Raw genomic sequence first — 19,701 nt, 5'->3', positions numbered from 1 at the left:
CGGGGACTACTCAAGAGGATGTCGTTATCAGGAGAAAGAAAACTGGCGTTCTACGGATCGGAGCGTGGAATGTCTGATCCCTTAATCGGGCAGGTAGGTTAGAAAATTTAAAAAGGGAAATGGATAGGTTAAAGTTAGATATAGTGGGAATTAGTGAGGTTCGGTGGCAGGAGGAACTAGACTTTTGGTCAGGTGACTACAGCGTTATAAACACAAAATCAAATAAGGGTAATGCAGGAGTAGTTTTAATAATGAATAGGAAAATAGGAATGCGGGTTAGCTACTACAAACAACATATTGAACGCATTATTGTGGCCAAGATAGATACGAAGCACACACCTACTACAGTAGTACAAGTTTATATGCTAACTAGCTCTGCAGATGACGAAGAAATTGAAGAAATGTATGATCAAATAAAGGAAATTATTCAGATAGTGAAGGGTGACGAAAATTTAAAGGTCATGGGTGCCTGGAATTAGGTGGTAGGAAAAGGGAGAGAAGGAAACGTAGTAGGTGAATATGGACTGGGGCAAAGAAATGAAAGAGGAAGCCACCTGGTAGAATTTTGCACGGAGCACAACTTAATCATAGGTAAAACTTGGTTCAAGAATCATAAAAGAAGGCTGTATACATGGAAAAAGCCTGGAGATACTGACAGGTTTCAGATAGATTATATAATGGTACGAAAGAGATTTAGGAACCAGGTTTTAAATTGTAAGACATTTCCAGGGGCAGATGTGGATGGTTATGACCTGTAGATTAAAACTGAAGAAACTGCAAAAGGTGGGAATTTAAGGAGATGGGACCTGGATGAACTAAAAGAACCAGAGGTTGTACGGAGTTTCAAGGAGAGCATAAGGGAGCAATTGACAGGAATGGGGGAAAGAAATACAATAGAAGAAGAATGGGTAGCTTTGAGGGATGAAGTAGTGAAGGCAACAGCGGATCAAGTAGGTTAAAAGACGAGGGCTAGTAGAAATCCTTGGGTAACAGAAGAAATATTGAATTTAATTGATGAAAGGCGAAAATATAAAAATGCAGTAAATGAAGCAGGCAAAAAGTAATACAAACGTCTCAAAAATGACATCGATAGGAAGTGCAAAATAGCTAAGCAGGGATGGCTAGAGGACAAATGTAAGGATATAGAGGCTTATCTCACTAGCAATAAGACAGATACTGCCTACAGGAAAATTAAAGAGACCTTTGGAGAAAAGAGGACCACTTGTATGAATATTAAGAGCTCAGATGGAAACCCAGTTCTAACCAAAGAAGGGAAAGCAGAAATGTTGAATGAGTATATAGAGGGTCTATACAAGGGCGATGTACTTGAGGACAATATTATGGAAGTGGGAGAGGATGTAGATGAAGATGAAATGGGAGATACGATACTGCGTGAAGAGTTTGACAGAGCACTGAAAGACCTGAGTCGAAACAAGGCCCCTGGAGTAGACAGCATTCCATTGGAACTACTGACGGCCTTCGGAGAGCCAGTCCTGACAAAACTCTACCATCTGGTGAGCAAGATGTGTGAGACAGGCGAAATACCCTCAGACTTCAAGAAGAATATAATAATTCCAATCCCAAAGAAAGCAGGTGTTGACAGATGTGAAAATTACCGAACTATCAGTTTAATAAGTCACAGTTGCAAAATACTAACGCGAGTTCTTTACAGACGAATGGAAAAACTAGTAGAAGCCGACCTCGGGGAAACTCAGTTTGGATTCCGTAGAAATGTTGGAATACGTGAGGCAATACTGACACTACGACTTATCTTAGAAGCTGGATTAAGGAAGGGCAAACCTACGTTTCTAGCATTTGTAGACTTAGAGAAAGCTTTTGACAATGTTGACTGGAATACTCTCTTTCAAATTCTGAAGGTGGCAGGGGTAAAATACAGGGAGCGAAAGGCTATTTACAATTTGTACAGAAACCAGATGGCAGTTACAAGAGTCGAGGGACATGAAAGGGAAGCAGTGGTTTGGAAGGGATTGAGACAGGGCTGTAGTCTATCCCCGATGTTATTCAATCTGTATATTGAGCAAGCAGTGAAGGAAAGAAAAGAAACATTCGGAGTAGGTATTAAAGCCCATGGAGAAGAAATAAAAACTTAGAGGTTCACCGATGACATCGTAATTCTGTCAGAGACAGCAAAGGACTTGGAAGAGCAGTTGAACGGAATGGATAGTGTCTTGAAAGGAGGATATAAGATGACCATCAACAAAAGCAAAACGAGGATAATGGAATGTAGTCGAATTAAGTCGGGTGATGCTGAGGGAAATACACTCCTGGAAATGGAAAAAAGAACACATTGACACCGGTGTGTCAGACCCACCATACTTGCTCCAGACACTGCGAGAGGGCTGTACAAGCAATGATCACACGCACGGCACAGCGGATACACCAGGAACCGCGGTGTTGGCCGTCGAATGGCGCTAGCTGCGCAGCATTTGTGCACCGCCGCCGTCAGTTTCAGCCTGTTTGCCGTGGCATACGGAGCTCCACCGCAGGCTTCAACACTGGTAGCATGTCGCGACAGCGTGGACGTGAACCGTATGTGCAGTTGACGGACTTTGAGCGAGGGCGTATAGTGGGCATGCGGGAGGCCGGGTGGACGTACCGCCGAATTGCTCAACACGTGGGCCGTGAGGTCTCCACAGTACATCGATGTTGTCGCCAGTGGTCGGCGGAAGGTGCACGTGCCCGTCGACCTGGGACCGGACCGCAGCGACGCACGGATGCACGCCAAGACCGTAGGATACTACGCAGTGCCGTAGGGGACCGCACCGCCACTTCCCAGCAAATTAGGGACACTGTTGCTCCTGGGGTATCGGCGAGGACCATTCGCAACCGTCTCCATGAAGCTGGGCTACGGTGCCGCACACTGTTAGGCCGTCTTCCGCTCACGCCCCAACATCGTGCAGCCCGCCTCCAGTGGTGTCGCGACAGGCGTGAATGGAGGGACGAATGGAGACGTGTCGTCTTCAGCGATGAGAGTCGCTTCTGCCTTGGTGCCAATGATGGTCGTATGCGTGTTTGGCGCCGTGCAGGTGAGCGCCACAATCAGGACTGCATACGACCGAGGCACACAGGGCCAACACCCGGCATCATGGCGTGGGGAGCGATCTCCTACACTGGCCGTACACCTCTGGTGATCGTCGAGAGGACACTGAATAGTGCACGGTACATCCAAACCGTCATCGAACCCATCGTTCTACCATTCCTAGACCGGCAAGGGAACTTGCTGTTCCAAAAGGACAATGCACGTCCGCATGTATCCCGTGCCACCAAACGTGCTCTAGAAGGTGTAAGTCAACTACCCTGGCCAGCAAGATCTCCGGATCTGTCCCCCATTGAGCATGTTTGGTACTGGATGAAGCGTCGTCTCACGCGGTCTGCACGCCCAGCACGAACGCTGGTCCAACTGAGGCGCCAGGTGGAAATGGCATGGCAAGCCGTTCCACAGGACTACATCCAGCATCTCTACGATCGTCTCCATGGGAGAATAACAGCCTGCATTGCTGCGAAAGGTGGATATACACTGTACTAGTGCCGACATTGTACATGCTCTGTTGCCTGTGTCTATGTGCCTGTGGTTCTGTCAGTGTGATCATGTGATGTATCTGACCTCAGGAATGTGTCAATAAAGTTTCCCCTTTCTGGGACAATGAATTCACGGTGTTCTTATTTCAATTTCCAGGAGTGTAGATTAGGAAGTGAGACACTTAAAGTAGTAAAGGAGTTTTGCTATTTGGGGAGCAAAATAACTGATGATGGTCGAAGTAGAGAGGATCAAAAATGTAGACTGGCAATGGCAAGGAAAGCGTTTCTGAAAAAGAGAAATTTGTTAACATCGAGTATAGATTTAAGTGTCAGGAAGTCATTTCTGAAAGTATTTGTATGGAGTGTAGCCATGTATGGAAGTGAATCATGGACGATAAATAGTTTGGACAAGAAGAGAATAGAAGCTTTCGAAATGTGGTGCTACAGAAGAATGCTGAAGATTAGATGGGTAGATCACATAACTAATGAAGAAGTATTGAATCGGATTGGGGAGAAGTTTGTGGCACAACTTGACCAGAAGAAGGGATCGGTTGGTAGGACATGTTCTGAGTCATCAAGGGATCACCAATTTAGTATTGGAGGGCAGCGTGGAGGGTAAAAGTCGTAGAGGGATACCAAGAGATGACTACACTAAGCAGATTCAGAAGGATGTAGGTTGCAGTAGGTACTGGGAGATGAAGAAGCTTGCACAGGATAGAGTAGCATGGAGAGCTGCATCAAACCAGTTTCAGGACTGAAGACCACAACAACAACAACAAATTTAAAATATTTTTCTTGAGGTTCATATCAATGACACTATACAGTAAAGACAGTCACAGAATTGAAGAGACAACAACACTGCTTCGATTGCAAAATGTAACATCCACAGGAAGACAAATTCAGCCACGAATAATATGAAGCTCAAAATGTAAAAAGGCTACGACAGAAAATGTTGGCTCAAAATAGGGTTGAAAATGAAACTACCAAATGTATACAGCGCAATTTCGATTCCAGCTTCTGCTAACGCGCATAGGATAAGCAGTTTTTATCAGAATGTGGAACGAGGAACAATAAATGCTGACACTAATGTCTAGAATAAGTCATCCTTGAGTAAAACTGTCATTCAGTCATAATTACTGAAAGATAAATACGTGTCACGTACTCGTTATGATTAATATGTATCGGCTGCCGATGCTTTGTCAGTAAAAGCGAAAAGCGCACATGTTGAAGAGCTTTTGACAGCATATTCACCAAGATGCACGTGGTACTGTGGATCTATGCGTCCCTTGCGCAGAGTGCTATTAATTAGCTCCTAACGTTTTAATATTAACGACGCTTCTAGGCTACCACAAAAGACATACGAGAATTACGGAGTTACATTGAAGCGGCATAGATGGGCGGACGATTCTGCAATTTGCGTAGGCTATTCATATGTTGTTGAACCATAACGTCAACCTAGCACTACATAACATGATAGGACATTCTTAATTTCTGTGTCTGAAAGAACTGCTCAGCAGTGGGCGAATAGCATCAACGTCCCTAACCCTTCACCCTACACACAACACGGTCCTAATATACAACAGTTAATCGCTAAAAAACGCTCTCGCTTGCATCTTTCTGCCAACGACTTAACTTCTATAGGAGGTGTGTCACTCCATTACCGAGGCGATAAAGAAGTGTTACGGTCCCCCACGCCCATTCCCTGCCCAAACTATCATACCCGCTGTGATTGTCTCATGAATTTTACACCGAACTAACCAATTTATTATCGGTTTTTCTGACTTGGTATTTTTCCATCGCTCTGAAGAAAAATTCTTAACGTAAATAGGAAAAAGACAAACGAATTGTTCTCTTTTCTTAGAAGAAACAAAACGTTCATTTTTCATAAAAAAAATTTCTCCCTAACAACACAATAATTCAGTAACGTTTCCAGTTTCCGCCCTCCTCTACAGCTTGTTTTATCCGGCGGGGATAGCGGCAACAAGTTTCCGGTTGAATCTGTTATTTTCTTCCCATGCGTCCTGAACTGATACGGACAGCGCTCGCTTTGTCGTCATTGGTGGTTTTCTATACCTAATAATTTTCTCCATCTCTGACCATACGTTTTCTATAGGAGTGCGTTCAGCACCTTCGGGACGCCAGTCCAAGAGCTCAACGTCTCCGTTCGCTTGGAACCAGAGCTTCACTCAGTTCTCTTGTATGGACAGGAGAACGCTAACGTGGGGAAATAATTCTGCCTCCTGAAAATCTCATACGAACAGAAGGAAGCATTACGTTCTCCAGTATTTCGCGGTAGTAATGGTTAAAAAAACGGACGGTCCACATGCCACAGAACGCAGCAACCATTTGTTGATATCCAAGTGACTGCAGTTCGGCCACCCCTTTTCCACTGATGTACACATTTGCTGTCGAATCACGTTTCACTTGGTCGATATACATGAGCTGAAGTGTTTGGTGCAGTATAAAATACCTTATCGGCCGTAAATGCAACTTGCTGCCAGTACGAAAAATGTTTCCTTCAGTGTGCTAATGTGAAGTTTAATCTGTTAGCCTAAAGTTGCTGCTTCAAGATTTCCTTAACTCCTGATTTTCGTCTATATCTTCCTTTCTTGTTAGGACCACGATGAATGGTCGAGTTCCTCACGCTTATGTGGAGGATGTTCCTACTTTCTGTGCTCGTCTTCAGTGGGTATTCATCACTGCAGTGGAGTGTACTGTTGTCTTGATCCTGCGTGATAGTCTGTGGATGTCCAGGGCGACGACGGTTGACGTGTTCTTCTTCCTCTGTCCTCTTCACATAGGGCCGTATCGTAGATTTTCTGTATCCTAGGGCAATCTAAATGGCGCCGATACAGTGCCCATCTTCATAAAGCGCAAAAATGCGACCTTTATCAAATTACTTGAGCTTCACATCCGACTGGCGTGAGCCTAGCATAATTTCCGTATCAGTAACTTGCTAATAATTCACCACTTACCAGATAGCAAAATTTTTTCAACATGTCTAATTTGTAACCCAAGCGCACCATACGTTATGACACAATCATGAACGTAAAAATTGTTTCAATGGTTTCATGGATTGATCTTAGTTCATTAGCTGCTAGGTAGGGGTTCGATTCCGACTTCCGTCATTAAACAAAGACAAACTGATCTCCTAATCTCGACTAGTAATACCAAGTGAAAAAATTCAGATTGGACTGTAGTTCTGGATGCGCAGTGTAAACATGGTATCCCTTCGCTACCAACTGGAACAATTCGAATCTGCTCTTGTCTACACGGAACGATATTGTTCGATAATTTCGTTGTTTTCTCTCGGATTGAAAACTCCTCTAGGTCTCCAAGGAAGGCACGTATGTGATCCAGCACAAAAATATTTATGGTTTCAGTTCAAAACCTATCATATGCACACATAACTACTACTGATGAGAAATTTTCATTTTTAATGCCTGTTCATGTGTTGTCCACAACAACGCCGGCAGCTGTGGACGAACGGTTCTAGGCGCTTCAGTTCGAAATCACGCAGTTGCTACGCAGGTTCGAATCCCACGTCGGGCATTGTTATGTGTGGTGTCCTTAGGTTAGTTAGATTTAAGCTATTCTAAGTCGAGGGGACTGATGACCTCAGATGTTAAGTCCCATAGTGCTCAGAGTCATTTGAATCATTTTTGAACAATATCTATAGGTTCTGCTATTTCATACTTGTACACTTCTCACTCTGGTGAGCAAATGATTGAGAAACAACGGCGGTAGGTACCGGATTCGATTCCCGAGCGGACAACAACTGTATCCACATTTCAGATTCAGACATGTCGTTGCTGGTGAAAAGATTCGGCATCTGACGTCTGATTCTGCTTACTTATTAATCTGATTGCGTGCTGAGTTCGAGTCCCCAGCCAAAAAAATTTACATCATGGCACTCCGCTCTAAACACGTGCAAACTTCGTTACTCCAGATTATATTAATCGTTTTCCGTGATTAATTAACAGAGAGATAAGTGTGTTGACAGGCACGAAAACTTTGCTCAGTTACAATGACTATAGGTGGTAGGTTTCAATCCAGGTCCATAACAAATATGTCCGTCATGCCGGTTGAAGTTGAGACTTGTGGACAAATAATTGTTCAATCATGAGTACAGAATAACTTCTGGTGATACGATGTCAATTAAATGAAACGCACACTGCAGTATATGTTCTACAGAATTAATTTATTTACTTAAGCAGCTTTCATGCTTACAAGTTCATCATCGGAATTTTTTCCCCACTTAAGCAGTTTTCATGCTTACAAGCTCATCATAGGAATTTAGTTGACTCTCGTCGTCAAAGAAGCTATAATACACTCCTGGAAATTGAAATAAGAACACCGTGAATTCATTGTCCCAGGAAGGGGAAACTTTATTGACACATTCCTGGGGTCAGATACATCACATGATCACACTGATAGAACCACAGGCACATAGACACAGGCAACAGAGCATGCACAATGTCGGCACTAGTACAGTGTATATCCACCTTTCGCAGCAATGCAGGCTGTTATTCTCCCATGGAGACGATCGTAGAGATGCTGGATGTAGTCCTGTGGAACGGCTTGCCATGCCATTTCCACCTGGCGCCTCAGTTGGACCAGCGTTCGTGCTGGGCGTGCAGACCGCGTGAGACGACGCTCCATCCAGTCCCAAACATGCTCAGTGGGGGACAGATCCGGAGATCTTGCTGGCCAGGGTAACTGACTTACACCTTCTAGAGCACGTTGGGTGGCACGGGATACATACGGACCTGCATTGTCCTGTTGGAACAGCAAGTTCCCTTGCCGGTCTAGGAATGGTAGAACGATGGGTTCGATGACGGTTTGGATGTACCGTGCACTATTCAGTGTCCCCTCGACGATCACCAGATGTGTACGGCCAGTGTAGGAGATCGCTCCCCACACCATGATGCCGGGTGTTGGCCCTGTGTGCCTCGGTCGTATGCAGTCCTGATTGTGGCGCTCACCTGCACGGCGCCAAACACGCATACGACCATCATTGGCACCAAGGCAGAAGCGACTCTCATCGCTGAAGACGACACGTCTCCATTCGTCCCTCCATTCACGCCTGTCGCGACACCACTGGAGGCGGGCTGCACGATGTTGGGGCGTGAGCGGAAGACGGCCTAACGGTGTGCGGGACCGTAGCCCAGCTTCATGGAGACGGTTGCGAATGGTCCTCGCCGATACCCCAGGAGCAACAGTGTCCCTAATTTGCTGGGAAGTGGCGGTGCGGTCCCCTACGGCACTGCGTAGTATCCTACGGTCTTGGCGTGCATCCGTGCGTCGCTGCGGTCCGGTCCCAGGTCGACGGGCACGTGCACCTTCCGCCGACGACTGGCGACAACATCGATGTACTGTGGAGACCTCACGCCCCACGTGTTGAGCAATTCGGCGGTACGTCCACCCGGCCTCCCGCATGCCCACTATACGCCCTCGCTCAAAGTCCGTCAACTGCACATACGGTTCACGTCCACGCTGTCGCGGCATGCTACCAGTGTTAAAGACTGCGATGGAGCTCCGTATGCCACGGCAAACTGGCTGACACTGACGGCGGCGGTGCACAAATGCTGCGCAGCTAGTGCCATTCGACGGCCAACACCGCGGTTCCTGGTGTGTCCGCTGTGCCGTGCGTGTGATCATTGCTTGGACAGCCCTCTCGCAGTGTCCGGGGCAAGTATGGTGGGTCTGACACACCGTTGTCAATGTGTTCTTTTTTCCATTTCCAGGAGTGTATTTGTACACAACATCTGAAGATAAGTTAGTCACCAAGCTGCGATAAAAAAAACGCAGTAAATGGAATATCTGACAACAGATTGATAATGCAGTTAAAAAATTAAGGAGTAGACCACTATATAAATATAAAGGGAGGAAACCCTAAGAAACATTAATACTAAATTTAAAATACAGTGCATACATAACAGGTTAAATTAAAGTAACGATCACAATAAAAAAAACTATTACTTGACAAGACAACTGAAGAACAACTTGAAGAGGTTTTACACATGGAAAGTGGTACAGAAAGACAGTAATAGATAGAACTCATGACGGTGACAACGGTAAATATGGAGTGCATAGGCAGTCACAATAAAAATTAAATAAATAGAAGAAAAGGTAGTGGTAGGAAGAAAGAGACACTGTGGGAAGTAATAGGAAACTTTAAGGATTAAGTTAGCTTTAAAAGAGGTGAGGTATTCAACTTTGTTTGGTCATTTAATATTAAATCAGGACAGTTTGTTAATTTTCATTGCTGCCAACAGGTTATGTTGATGGCCTTTGTTTGCTAACTGGATAACACGAGACTGTGGCTAGTATCTGTGACCTCACTTGGTAAAATGTTCAGCAAATGTGGAGTCATAATAAATGTCATTTGGCTAGGGCCTTCCGTCGCGTAGACCGGTTACCTGGTGCAAGTCTTTTTAGTTGATGCTACTTCGGCCAGTTGCGCGTCGATGGGGAAGAGATGAGGATGATGAAGACAAAACAACACCCAATCCCTGAGCGGAGAAAATCTCCGACCCAGCCAGGAATCGAACCTTGGTCCGTTAGCACGACATTCCGTTGCGCTAAACACTTTTTTCTCATTTCTATATTGTTCGTTGTAGTTGTTCGGGGTGGACGTCCCGTGACACCCATTTAGGTTCTTACTTGATCCGCTCACTCAGTTTTTCTTATTTCAGAGGGTAGCTAACCCTCTGACCGAACACGTTGAGCTACCGTGCCGGCACCATTCGGCTATCGAGGCGGAGTGTGGAATCACAGCCCTCCAACAATTAGTTTCGTTGACGCTCAGCCAATATAGTTGCTATCATTCTTTCTTATAGACCAATATAAATCTCATCACAACCAACACAAGAGATGGTGTGTTCCTCGCTGTTGGGTAGTAAAGGGTCTGTCATTGTTAGTGAAAATCCAGTAGTCTGTGGGTTTCCTCACCTAGCAGGAAGTCCTATAGTTGTAGGATTTCATTGTTTTTACTACACTCAATGATACCTATCATAGGTACGGGACTGAACATCACTTTTTGCTCACACTGCAAGGAGCAGAAAAGGGAGGTTATTCGTATTTAAGAGCTCCAGAAAACCTCTCCTGTTTGCCGTATATATAAACATCGTCATGTATCTTTTCAGGTTAGACACCTTTTCTCGTTCCGAAGCCAAGAAAAGTAATTCTGATAGCTTTACCTTCTTCGCTGTAGTACTATCCCACTTTTACTTTAGGCTCTTTAGTCATACGTTTTCCGTGGTATCCGACTTTGATTCACATGCAGCAAATGGTGATGCCATTTCCTTCTATACTGTTACATCTTTGCTACCATTCCTATAGCATGGAGATCCTCTCTAACCTCACTGTTCCTCCTATAGTCTTCTAATTTGTTTTCTGCCTCAGGTGTTGGAAATTACATTTCTGCTGCTTCAATTATTTGTATTTGTTTCTTTGTTTGAGTTATTACTTCGGATCCATAGATCAGTAAACGTACTGTCGCAGTATTACTGAATTTAAGTACTGTTTCGAACCAGGTTTTGTTCAGGAGGGTTCTCTTAATCTTGTCTAGCAAGTGTCCGCCACCGGTAGATGAGTGGTCAGCGCGACCGAATGTCAAACCTAAGGGCTTGTGTTCGACCCCCGGCTGGGCCGGAGATTTTCTCCGCTCAGGGACTGGGTGTTGTGGTGTCCTAATCATCATCATTTCACTCTCATTAACGCGCAAGTCGCCGAAGTGGCGTCAAATTGAAAGACTTGGACCAGGTAAACGGTCTACCCGACGGGAGTCATTTACATCTTGCAAGTGTAAGTAAATTCCTAGATTCTTCTCAGGATTATTATCACATGCATAAGAGATGTCACAGCTCAGGTAGTTTATCTAACGACTTTTTCCAGTACGTTATTTTGATTCTAAGCATAAAATGTTTTTTTTCTCAAAAGGTAATTATTTCAGTCTTTTTTGTAGATGTGGCTCATTAAGTTGTTTTCCCATTGTCTGTAAGGACCACACAGCTCCCTTCAGATTAGCTTCCATATCAGGCACTATAGCCCGCTCAAATGCTTCAAATGGTTCTGAGCACTATGGGACTTAACGTCTGAGGCCACCAGTCCCCTAGACTTAGAAGTACTTAAACTTAACTAAGGACATCACACACATCCATGACCGAGGCAGGATTCGAATCTGCGAACATAGCAACAGCGCGGTTCCGAGCTTGAGCGCCTAGAACCGCTCGGCCACAACGGCCCGCTATAGGCCGTTCACTTGCGAAAAGCCTTGAATTGAGTCAAATACAATTTTCTCTGTGGTTAGGGATGTTTCATTTCCTTTACCATTAATTAATGATGTCGCATTTATATCACACACACGCGGACCATTGATGGTGACCGGGCCAACTATCTCACGAAATAAGAGTCAAACGAAAAAACTACAAAGAACGAAACTTGTCTAGCTTGAAGGGAGAAACCAGATGGCACTATGGTTGTCCCACTAGATGACGCTACCATAGGTCAAACGGATATCAAGTGCGTTTTTTAAAACAGGAACCACAATTTTTTATTACATATTCGTGTAGTACGTAAAGAAATATGAATGATTTAGTGGGACCACTTTTTTCGCTTTGTGATAGATGGCGCTGTAATAGTCACAAACTTGTGGCTCACAACTTTAGACGAACAGTTCGTAACAGGTAAGTATTTAAATTAAACTACAGAACTTATGTACGTTTGAACATTTTATTTCGGTTTATAGATGTACCTTTGGGAACTTATCATTTCTGAGAATGCATGCTGTTACACCGTGATTACCTCTAAATACCACATTAATGCAATAAATGCTCAAAATGATGGCCGTCATCAAAAAATAGTTCAAATGGTTATGAGCGTTATGGGACCTAATGTCTGTGGTCATCAGTCCTCTAGAACTTAGAACTACTTAAACCTAACTAACCTAAGAACATCACACACATCCATGCCCGAGGCAGGCTTCGAACCTTCGACAGTAACAGTAGCGCGGTTCCGGACAGGGCGCCTAGAACCGCTCGGCCACCCCCGCCGGCCAGTCAATGCTTCCCTTTCATACCCCTCGACTCGTTTAAGTGCCGGCGATAGCCGTCATCATCAATGCATTTGGCAATAAGTACAACGACATTCCTCTCAACAGCGAGTAGTTCGCCTTTCATAATGTTCGCACATGCGTTGACAATGCGCTGACGCATGTTGTCAGGCGTTGTCGGTGGATCAAGATAGCAAATATCCTTCAACTGTTCCCACAGAAAGAAATCCGGGGACGTCAGATCCGGTGAACGTGTGGGACATGGTGTGGTGCTTCGACGACCGATTCACCTGTCATGAAATATGCTATTGAATATCGCTTCAACTGCACGTGAGCTATGTGACGGACATCTATCATGCTGGAAATACATCGCCCTTCTGTCGTGTACTGAGACATCTTGTAGTAACATCGGTAGAACATTACGTAGGAAATCAGCATACACTGCACCATTTAGAATCCCATCGATAAAATGGGGGCCAATTATCCTTCCTCTCATAATGCCGCACAACATATTAACCGCCAAGGTCGCTGATGTTCCACTTGTCGCAACCATCGTGGATTTTCCGTTGCCCAATAGTGCGTATTATGCCGGTTTACGTTACCGCTGTTGGTGAATGACGCTTCGTCGTTAAACAGAACGCCTGTAAGACATCAGTCATCGTCTCGTAATTTCTCTTGTGCCAGTGGCAGAACTATACAATTTCTGTTGCATAGAAATATGGTACGGGTGCAATCGATGTTGATGTAACATTCCCAACACCGGCGTTATTGAGATTCCCGACTCTCGCGTAACTTGTCTGCTACTGATGTGCGGATTAGCCGAAACAGAAGCTAAAACACCTACTTGGGCATCATCATTTGTTGCAGGTCGTGGTTGATGTTTCACTTGTGGCTGTACACGTCCTGTTTCCTTAAATAACGTAACTAACCACCTAACAGACCGGACACTTGGATGATGTCGTCCAGGATAGCGACCAGCATACATAGCACACGCCCGTTGCGCATTTTGATAACAATAGCCATACATCAACACGATATCGACCTTTCCCGCAATTGGTAAACGGTCCATGTTAACATGGGTAATGTATCACGAAGCAAATACTGTCCGCACTGGCGGAATGTTACGTGATACCACGGACTTATACGTTTGTGACTATTACAGCGCCATCTATCACAAAGCGAAAGAAGTGGTCCAACTAAAACATTCATATTTCTTTACGTACTAGACGAATATGTAATAAAAATGGAGGTTCTAATTTAAAAAAACGCAGTTGATATCCGTTTGAGATATGGCAGCACCATCTATCGGGACAGCCATAGCGCCATCTGGTTTCCCGTTTCACGCTAGACGAGTTTCGTTCTTTGTGTTTTTTTTTTTTTTTTTTGTTTGATGCTTATTTCGTGAGATATTTGGCCCGGTCATTGTCAATGGACCAAAGCGCTGAAGAAACTGGTGTAGGCATGTCTATTCGAATAAAGGGATATGTAAACAGGAAGATGACCGCACTGCGGTCAGCAACGCCTATATGTCAACAAGTGTCTGGCGCAGTCCATAGATCGGTTACTGCTGCTACAGAGGCAGGTTAACAATATTTAAGTGAGCTCGAACGTTGTGTTATAGCCGGCGCACGAGCAATGGTACAGAGCATCTCCGAGGTAGCGATGAAGTGGGGATTTGCCAGTATGACCATTTCAGGAGTGTACCGTTAATATCAGGAATGCGGTAAAACATCGATTCTCTGACATCGCTGAGATCCTGAAAGAACGGGACCAGCGACGAATGAAGAGTGTCGTTTAACGTGACAGGAGTACAACCCTTCCGCAAACTGCTGTAGATTTCAATGCTCAGCCATCATGACTGCTGATGGCTGGAAATATTTTGCCTGGTTGGACGAGTATCGTTTCAAATTGTATCAAACTGATAGACGTACACGGTTATTGAGATAAGATAAAGAATCCATGGACCCTGCATGTCAGCAGGGGACTGATCAAGTTGTTGGAGGCTCTGTAATGGTGTGAGTCGTGTGTAGTTGGAGTGACATGGGACCTCGGATACGTCTAGATACGACTCTGAGAAGTGAAGCCTACGTAAGTATCCTGTCTGATCACCTGCATCCATTCATGTCCATTGTGCTTTCCGACGGACTTGTCCTCTAGCAGGACAATGCGGTCCTCCACACGTGCAGATTTGCTACGGAGTGGCCTTGTACTCTTACGGAATTACTAGACAGCCCTGCAGGATTCATGGCGTCAGTTCCCTCCTGCACTACTTCAGACATTAGTTGAGCCCATGCCACGACGTGTTGCGGCATTTCTGCTTGGTCTTGCCCCAGTGAACACCGGTTTCCATCACATCAACGAAATTAAGTGATGTCGGACTGGACTAGCGCTTGGATGGGCCACCATCCGAGACTACCGAGCGCTGTTGGCAAGCGGTGTGCAATCATTCACTGTGAAGTAGTGGTTCCGATCACGAAAACTGACAACAGCCGGGAGAGCGGTGTGCGCTCCACATGCCCCTCCTGCTCTGCATCCTGTGACGCCTATGAGCTTAGGATGACACGGCGGCCGGTCGGTACCGTTGAGCCTTCCAGGGCCTGTCCGGAAATGTGCCTCGAGACCCTGTAGGACTACGCAAAGCATTCTGCCTCATTTGGGTATTATTTCCGTTGTTCCACGATTCTCTTATTTTTTCTCCATGGAGTCTCTTTGTACCCCTCAGTCCACTTGTTCCTAGCATTCTTTGGGACTTCATTCTCTGACCTAATATGCCACTATATATCTTGTCTTTGTATATGCTTATGTGTCCTATTTCTGTTTGATTGATTTGTGATCTTTCTGCAGCAATTCTGTCTTGTGTTATCCTTGGTGTTATTGACTTGACAGTCTGAATGTGTCAGAATTCCATTGGTGAGTCTTGTTGATTGCAGCCTGCTGATGTGCCCGTAGAAATTCAACCTTTTTTCTGATAGCTGCCGAAATGTTTGACATCTTCTCTGTGGCTTTCCTAGAGTGTAATCTTATCCCTCGTATGTCAGCTTAGAGCCGTGAATTATTCCCGTGATTTTGCGTTCTTCCTGCAGTGTACTTTCCATGTTGCTTATTGTGTGGAGTGGTAAAGTCTCATTTGCATACAGTACTTCAGGCTTGATAACTGTGTTGTGTCTTATCTTTGTTTATCGAACATGCATTTGTTGTTATAAATGTCTTGTGTGTTGTCGTAAGCTCTCTATCTTCTGTTTTCTTTTCTTTTCTTTTGTAGTCGAGCCTTCTATGAAATATTTTCTTCTCATGGAGTTTCAAGGATTTCACCAACATATTTGAAATGTGTAACTCCCTTTATCTAGCTGTATTTTGTGTCTTTGTAATGTAATTTTGAGTAGAAGAATTCAGACTCTGGAAAGAGATTAGCACGTCAAATTTTTATGCACATTCTTTTATTGTTTCTATTTGTCTCGCTCCTGTTGCTTCGTTATCGGAAACTATTGCCATGTCATCTGCGAAAGGTAGGTTTGAGATTTGCATCTTGTCCCGATATCGTCCTAGTTGTGTTGGTTTCCCTTGTCCTTAAATTTTCAGTCCTTTTTCCAGTTTGCTGATTATTTTGTACAGGTCTACGTTGAACAACAATGGGGATAATCCGTCGCCTTGTCGTACTGCGGTTTTCATACTGAGGGGTTAGAGATTTCAGCCATGAATTCAACTTTCGGTGTTGTGCCACCCAATGTATGTTCGATCTGTCGTAGTGATTTTGGGTACAGTCCTTATTCTTCTAAGATGTAGAGCAAGGTTTATTTATCAACAGAATCGTATGCTTTCTTGAAATCTGTGAAAGTGTAAATGACTGAGTATTCTTGATAGCTTCGTATTTTAGAACTGTTTACAGATTGAAGATTCCATCTGTGCCTGGTATTCAGCCATTTTGTGTTCTAACTGTTCATGCGCTCTGTGGAGTAAGCACGATGAGAAAATTTTGTAGGGCCATCTAGTAAGCAAGCACGCACGCACACACACACACACACACACACACACACACACACACACACACAATGGTTCAAAAGGCTCTGGACACTATGGGACTTAACATCTGAGATCATCAGCCCCTAGACTTAGAACTATTTAAACCTGACTAAGCTAAGGACATCGCACACATCCATGCCCGAGGCAGGATTCGAGCCTGCGACCGTACCAGCAGCACTGGTCCAGACTGAAGCGCCTAGAACCGCTCGACCACAACGGCTGGCTCGCGCGTGAGTGCAAGTGTGTGTGTGTGTGTGTGTGTGTGTGTGTGTGAGAGAGAGAGTGCGTACGTGCGTGTGTGTGTTTTGCATAGTGAGGAGGGGCAAAGTACAGACTTGTGTGACTCCCTGTGGATACTTTACATATGTGTATTAATGCTTGTGCCAATTCAAACCCTATAACTTAGAGGGTTTTGCAATGAGTGCCCACACTAACAATGAGTCGTATCTCTTCACTATTCTACGCGAACTATCACTTGGTACAGAAGTACTTTAGTTATTTTGTGTAGTTGTGATATGGAGTTAGAGGGGAGCTCAGCGATGTACGTGGAAAACTGGCAGTGCATTCGCAGTTAATTCCTCATCCACCATCATAATTTTGTGCTGCTACGCAGTGGGACCACCTAAGCCTTAAGGTAATATTTAATGCCAGTATGACGTGCATGCAAGCGACGTCGCGCGCTGCTTTATGGCTCGCCTCAGCCTTGATACGGGTAGCCTTTCCGCCGGCTGGCGGTCGACAGAATCCGAGGCTGGTGCGTTCCCAGCCGGCGGCCGGCTTGTTAGGCCCTGTCGGTGGTCCGCGATCGCACCGAGACACCTCCCACAGCGACAACCTTAAAAGCTCAGGCAATTAAGCGCTATTAACATGCATATTGCATGGCGACGGCACTAAACAACTTTGACTGCCCTCCTGAAATACGGCCGTATTCCGCGGAGAAAACATTAAAACATTGTGGTTCCACGGAAATGAGGTGCAGCGGTGGTCGTCGTAAATGAATAGAGTCAAAGAAAGCCGCGTATTTAAGCTGAGCCGCCATTTACAAGTCAAATTCTGTCCTTCCATCAGATTACAAGCAAGCAGCGACAGGCAATTTTCTGCAAATAATCACCAAAAATATTTAGTCTGGGAGTTGTGGAAAGCAGTACCTTAAAGAACCAGTATCTCGAAGGCCTAGCTTAACTTTGTTTTTCCTCTTTTTCGTTATTAGTATAAGCCCAACAGAAGTACCCTCGGTTCTTGTACGCAAGTGACATTACGAGCAGGGATACAAATCTCAAGGAAAGCAGCACCGTCCTATGGAAGCTTCCCAGCTGTTACCTACCTGCACCGAGGTGACAAAAGTCATGGGACAGCTATATGCAGATCTACAGATGGCGGTAGTATCGCATACACAAGGTACTAAAGGGCAGTGCGCTGGCGGCGCTGTCATTTATACTCAGGTGGTTCATGATGAAAGGTTTCCGAGGTGATTAGAGCAGCACAACTGGAATTGACACACTTTGAACACGGAATGGTAGTTGGAGAAAGACGGATTGGACATTCAGATTCGGAAGTTGTTAGGGAATTCAATATTCCGAGATCTACAGTGGCCAGACTGTGCCTTTGTTGTTATTGTGGTCTTTAGTAATCAGACTGGTTTGATGCAGCTCTCCATGCTACTCTATCCTGTGCAAGCCTCTTCATCTCCCAGTATCTGCTGCAGCCTTCATCCTCCTGAATCTGCTTAGCGTATTCACCTCTTGGTCTCCTTCTACGATTTTTACCCTCCACGCTGCCCTCCAATACTAAAGTGGTGATACCTTGATGCCTCAGAACATGTACTACCAACCGATCCCTTCTTCTAGTCAGATTGTGCCACAAATTTCTCTTCTCCCCAATCCTGTTCATTACCTCCTCATTAATTACGTGATCTACCGATATAATCTTCAGCATTCTTCTGTAGCACCACGTTTCGAAAGCTTCTATTCTCTTCTTGTCTAAACTATTTATCGTCAATGCTTCACTTCCATGCATGGCTACACTCCTTACAAATACTTTCAGAAACGACTTCCAGACATTTAAATCAATACTCTACTTCAGAAACGCTTTCCTTGCCATTGCCAGTCTACATTTTATATCCTCTCTACTTCTACCATCATCAGTTATTTTGCTCCCCAAATAGCAAAACTCCTTTACTCATTTCCTAATCTAATTCCATCAGCATCACCCGATTTAATTCGACTACATTCAATTATCCTCGTTTTGCTTTTGTTGATGTTCATCTTATACCTTCCTTTCAAGACACTGTTCAAGTACTCTTCCAAGTCCTTTGCTATCTCTGACAGAATTAAAATGTCATCGGCGACCACAAAGTTTTCATTTCTTCTGTGTGGATTTAAATACCTGCTCCGAACTTTTCTTTCGTTTCGTTTACTGTTTGCACAATATACAGATTGAACAGCATCGGGGAGAGGCTACAACCCTGTCTCACTCCCTTCCCAACCAACAAGACTGTGCCTAGAATACCAAATTTCAGGCATAACCTCTCACCAAGGACAACACAGTAGCCGACGGCCTTCGCTTAACGACCGAGAGCAGCGGCATTTGCGCAGAGTTGCCAGTGCTAAGAGACAAACAACACTGCGTGAAACAACCGCAGGAATCAGTGTGCGACGTACGATGAACGTATCCGTTAAGACAATGCAGCGAAATGCGAAATTTGGCGTTAATGGACTATGGTTGCAGACGGTCGACGCTAGGTCCTTTGCTTTCACCACGATATCGACTACAGCGCCTCTCCTGCGCTCTTAACCGTATCTGTAGGACCGTGGAAGACTGGAATACCGTTGCCTTGTCAGATGAGTCCTGATTTCAACTGATAAGAGCTGGTGGTAGGACTCGGGTGTGGCGCAGACACCATAAAACTATGGACTCAAGTTGTCAACAAGATACTGTGCAAGCTGGTGATGGCTCCTTGCTGGTGTGGGTATGTTTACATTGAATGGACAGGGTCCTGTGGTCCAACTGAACAGATCATTCACCGGAAAAGGTTACATACGATGGCAGTCTTTTTCGGCGTATTCCAATGATGAATTCTTCTCGGG

Source organism: Schistocerca gregaria, chromosome 1 (genome assembly GCF_023897955.1).
Source record: "Schistocerca gregaria isolate iqSchGreg1 chromosome 1, iqSchGreg1.2, whole genome shotgun sequence".
Classification (NCBI taxonomy): domain Eukaryota; kingdom Metazoa; phylum Arthropoda; class Insecta; order Orthoptera; family Acrididae; genus Schistocerca; species Schistocerca gregaria.
Note: the sequence above shows the minus strand (reverse complement) of the source record.